Genomic DNA, 6,000 nt, shown 5'->3' on the forward strand with positions numbered 1-6,000 from the left:
GTACACGCATAGATTGTTGTAATAACATGATCCCATCACGACATTAGAATTCGATTCTACGCTTAACTCGTTTTTGCAGAGAATGTTGTGACTGGTATGGCCTTGTGATATGTGATGCATGTGTGTAATTTTTATGGCCTGCGTGTCATGGTTAATTGCAGCCCAAGGCTGTCACGTTATTGTATAACGGCCTGCGTGTCGACTTGTGATGCTTCTTCTCATGTAATTTATCTAGTGCTATTAGGTGTAATAGACTAGAACAAGATCATGGAGATTTGAAGCATGATGACCCGGAGGACAGGAACCGTGGCGATGGAGATCACCATGTGAAGGGGTCATACTATGTCACAGTTAATATGATTGCTTGTGATGTTTTTATGTTCCTGTCATACTATTCTTTCATATTTTATATGTGGTGGATATGATTTTCATGATAGAGTAGTTTCCCTCAGAAAAATCAAGAGTAATTGATGCCCTTCCAATAGCTGCACCTACAAAGGTTTTGATCATTGTGTGGTAGGTCTGCCAAAGCAGGGTGCCATCATTTATCTTAACCAGTTAGAATGGATGTTGGACATCCACACGCATAGTATTGATTTACTTGATAAAGCTATCAAAACGGTTTTAGGCTTTGGGGCATGGTGTTGGGCGCCGGGGCATTCGATGCCACCCAACAAACAAGAGTCACATAGGGATGTGATTAGCAAGGCGTTGCTTACCTATGTCACTAAGTTTCTAGCAGTGATGCCAAAGCTCACTAGAACTTAGTTGAATATGGATCTTGATCCTCTATATGTTGTTAGAGGGAAAACACATATAGTGGAGTATCTTTTGTTAAATTGTTTAATAGAAGATTCACATAGGCATAGTGCTGAACCTGCATTTTCTGTTGTAGATTATGGCACCGGCCGCTAGTAACACTTCCAGTTTTAATTTGCGATCGATTCTTGAAAAAGAGAAGCTTTCTGGAACAAACTTTATTGATTGGTATAGAAATCTAAGAATTGTTCTCAAACAAGAGAAAAAAGAATATGTTCTAGAGGTCCCCTATCCTGATGAACCAGCTGATAATACACCTGCCGCGGATCGGAGGGCTTATGAGAAGCACACCAACGATTCACTAGATGTTAGCTGCCTCATACTTGCCTGTATGTCCTCTGAGCTTCAGAAGCAATATGAGAACAGGGATGCCCATGATATGATTGTGGGACTCCGAGGCATGTTTGAGAACCAAGCTCGGGCCGAGAGGTACAACACCTCAAAGTCCTTGTTTGCGTGCAGGTTAACAGAAGGCAGTCCAGTCAGTTCTCATGTGATCAAAATGATTGGTTACATTGAGAGCCTGGAAAAACTTGGTTTTCCCCTTAGCCCTGAGTTGGCTACGGATGTAATTCTCCAGTCGCTCCCTGCGAGCTTCGAGCCGTTCATTTTGAACTTTCATATGAACAGCATGGAGAAAAGCATGGCTGAATTGCATGGGATGCTAAAAACTGCTGAGGAAAGCATTAAGAAGAGCCCTAGTCATGTGATGATGGTTCAAAAGGATAGCAAGAAGAGAAAGCGCAAGGGCAAGGCTAAAACTTTGGATGAGATCTCGAGTTCTAAGCCTAAACCTGTTGGAAAACCCAAGGCTAGCCCTGCCGCTTCTGACACTTGCCACCACTGCCATAAGACTGGTCATTGGCGGAGGAACTGCAAATTATACTTGGAAGAACTCAAAAGGAAGAAGGGAAGTAAGACTTCCTCTTCAGGTATAAATGTTATTGAAATTAATCTTGCTACTCATCCTGATGATTCATGGGTATTTGATACCGGATCAATGATTCATACTTGCAAATCGTTGCAGGGACTGAAAAGGACTAGGAAGTGCGCAAGAGGCGAATTGGATGCTCGCGTCGGCAATGGTGCAAAAGTTGCTGCGTTAGCCGTTGGCGTTTACTCCTTATCGCTACCCTCAGGATTAGTTTTGGAATTAAATAATTGTTATTATATTCATGACTTGGGCAAAAACATTATCTCTTCTTCATGTTTGGAAGAAGATGGTTATGAATTCATAATAAAGAACAAGTGTTGTTCGATATTTTTTAATGGTATGCTCTATGGTAATTGTCCATTAGTAAATGGATTATATATATTGGATCTTGAGAATATAATTATTTATAACATTGATACAAAGAAGCATCGGCTTGATGATTTGAATCCCACTTTTGTTTGGCATTGTCGATTAGGTCATATAAATGAGAAGCGTATGCAGAAGCTCCATAAAGATGGTCTTCTACATTCATTTGATTTCGAATCATTTGATACATGCGAGTCTTGTTTACTTGGCAAGATGACTAAGATGCCTTTCACTGGTCAAAGTGAGAGGACAAATGAATTATTGGCCCTAGTACATACAGATGTATGTGGACCGATGAGTTCTACAGCTAGAGGTGATTTTCAGTATTTCATTACTTTCACCGATGACTTTAGTAGATATGGTTACATCTAGCTAATGAGGCACAAGTCTGAATCCTTTGAAAAGTTCAAGGAGTTCCAGAATGAAGTACAAAATCATATAGGCAAGACAATTAAATTTCTGCGATCAGATCGTAGAGGTGAATATTTGAGCCATGAATTTGGTGATCATCTAAGCCAATGTGGAATTGTTCCACAATTGACTCCACCGGGTAAGCCACAATGGAATGGGGTGTCCGAGCGGAGGAACCGAACTTTGTTAGACATGGTCCGGTCGATGATGAGCCAATCTGATCTTCCGTTGTCCTTCTGGGGATACGCTCTAGAAACTGCTGCTTTCACGTTAAACAGGGTTCCATCTAAGGCTGTAGAGAGGACACCATATGAGATATGGACCGGGAAGCATCCCGGATTGTCTTTTCTTAAGATATGGGGTTGTGAGGCTTATGTAAAACGTTTGTCGTCCGATAAGCTCACTCCCAAATCTGATAAATGCTTCTTTGTGGGGTATCCTAGGGAAACCAAAGGATATTATTTCTATAACCGGGAAGAAGGCAAAGTGTTTGTCGCCCGGAATGGTGTCTTTCTTGATAAAGAATTTCTCGCGAAGAGAGCTAGTGGGAGCACGGTGCAACTCGAAGAAATTCGGGAACCACGTGAAAGTGTTTCAGCTCCTATTGAACCACAACTCGGTATGCAAGATGTTGCAGAACCGGTTGTAGAGACACCAGTCCCACGTCGGTCGGAAAGGTTCAGTCGTGCACCCGAGCGGTTTATGTTCCTAACCACGGAGCAGCGCGACGTATTATTGTTGGACAATGATGAACCTAAGACTTACTCCGAAGCAATGGTGGGACCAGACTCTGAAAAATGGCTTGGAGCCATGAGATCCGAGTGAAAATCCATGCGAGAAAACCAAGTTTGGAACTTGGTCGATCCACCTGATGGTGTGAAAACTATCGAGTGTAAATGGGTTTTTAAGAAAAAGATAGACGTTGATGGAAATGTTCACATCTATAAGGCACGATTGGTGGCGAAAGGTTTCAGGCAAATTCAAGGTGTTGATTATGATGAAACGTTTTTGCCCGTTGCAATGCTGAAGTCTATTCGGATTCTCCTAGCAATTGCTGCATATTTCGACTATGAGATATGGCAAATGGATGTCAAAACGGCTTTCCTTAATGGAAACCTAAGTGAGGATGTGTACATGACACAGCCTAAAGGTTTTGTCGATCCGAAAATGCTGGGAAGATTTGCAAGCTGCAAAAGTCCATCTATGGACTAAAGCAAGCTTCTCGGAGTTGGAATCTTCGTTTTGATGAAGTGATCAAAGGGTTTGGTTTCATCAAGAATGAAGAAGAGCCTTGTGTTTACAAAAGGACTAGTGGGAGCGCACTTGTGTTTCTGGTCTTATATGTGGATGACATATTATTGATCGGAAATAATATTCCAATGCTCGATGTTGTCAAATCTTCATTGCAAAAGAGTTTTTCAATGAAAGATTTAGGAGAGGCAGCATACATATTGGGCATAAAGATCTATAGAGATAGGTCGAGAAGGCTAATCGGATTAAGCCAGAGCACGTACATTGACAAGGTATTGAATCGGTTCAATATGCAGGATTCCAAGAAAGGTTTCTTGCCAATGTCACATGGCATCACTCTCAGCAAGAATCAATGTCTTATGACATCTGATGAGCTCGAGAGGATGAGTGCGATCCCGTATGCTTCTGCTATCGGATCCATCATGTATGCTATGTTTTGTACACGCCCAGATGTCTCCTATGCTCTAAGTGTTACGAGTAGATATCAATCGAACCCAGGTGAATGTCACTGGGCTATAATAAAGAGTATCCTCAAGTACATGAGAAGAACTAAGGATATGTTCCTAGTCTATGGAGGTGAGGAGGAGCTCGTTGTAAATGGTTACACCGATGCTAGCTTCCAAACCGACAAGGACGATTCGAGATCGCAGTCTGGTTTTGTGTTTTGCCTTAATGGAGGTGCGGTGAGTTGGAAGAGTTCCAAGCAAGGAACGGTTGCTGATTCCACAACAGAGGCCGAGTATATCACAGCTTTGGAAGCTGCAAAAGAGGTTGTTTGGATCAGAAAATTTGTTTCTGAGTTGGGTGTGGTCCCTAGTGCATCCAGTCCAATGGACCTCTATTGTGACAATAGTGGTGCCATTGCACAAGCCAAGGAGCCTAGGTCGCACCAGAAGTCCAAGCACATACTTCGGCGCTATCACCTCATTCGAGAGATTATTGATAGAGGTGATGTAAAGATATGCAAGGTGCACACGGATTCGAATATTGCTGATCTGTTGACGAAGCCTCTCCCACAGCCCAAGCATGAGGCACACTTGAGCTCTATGGGTATTAGATACTTGCGGGATAGACTCTAGTGCATGTGAGAGAATGTGTTCTGTCTATGCTAATGTACTTTTGGATAATTGTTATCTGGTTCCATAAATAATTATCATTTACATTGATCAGCAAGTATGTGACTTGTTTGTGAAACTCTTTGTTTTTATGATGTTGTTCTAAATAGTCCCTAATCTCATATCATTGTGTGGGACAATAATGATTTATAGATTAGCACATTTGACTGAATAATGATCATGTTTCATGGATCATAGATATGGAGATATCAAATCAGTAATGTGGACACATGTTAGAGAACATGATGTTGGATAGACCCACCCTGAGATACTGCTGGGATTGTTATTTTTAATGTGCCATCAGTTGTTATCTCAAATGGTGTACCTACAGAATCCTTTGACCTGAGATCATCATTGATTCCAGAAAGTGTAGTAACACACTTAGGGGCTTCCAAACGCTATTCCGTAACTGGGTAGTTATAAAGGTTGCTTTCGGGTGTGTTATGAAACATGTCGTAGGATGTGAGTGATCAAGATGGAATTTACCCCTCCTAAATAACGGGAGAGATATCTCTGGGCCCCTCGAGGTAGTTGGATTGGAAAGTGCATGGCCATGCCAATGTGATTAAAGAGTTAATCATGGTGAATCCACTACTTGATCGAGTGAATGGTCGAGCTATCACAAGGGTGGCACGAATCTCGCCTTGAGCTTGACTGATATCGTGTGGTAAAGGGATTGGTGCATGAGTATATCAAGGTTCAGCCGATATGATCTTTGTGTGCATTCGGGAGTCAATATGTCCTGCTAGGTACCGCTATTGACTTGCAATTCGGAAAAGGGGTTTCCGGATAGCGACCATTTACACATGAACCTAACGGGTCACATACTTAAGGGAATGGAATATAAAACTTGTACTGACTCTAGTGCAAGTGGGAGATTGTTGGTGATATGCCCTAGAGGTGATCGAGTTTGTGGATTGGATCTGCTAATGGGCTTTAATGTTGATTAAAGGTCCATTAGGGTTTAGAGTCATAATGGGCTTTAATGTTGATTAAAGGCCCATTAGCGTGCTCTATATAAGAATAGGTAGGGGCCAAGGCGCAAATAGAGTTTTTCCAAAAAAAAAAAAGATCTTGCCACCAAAAACCCTGGCCGCCTCCTAT

This window comes from Phragmites australis, chromosome 8 (assembly GCF_958298935.1).
Source record: "Phragmites australis chromosome 8, lpPhrAust1.1, whole genome shotgun sequence".
Lineage (NCBI taxonomy): Eukaryota > Viridiplantae > Streptophyta > Magnoliopsida > Poales > Poaceae > Phragmites > Phragmites australis.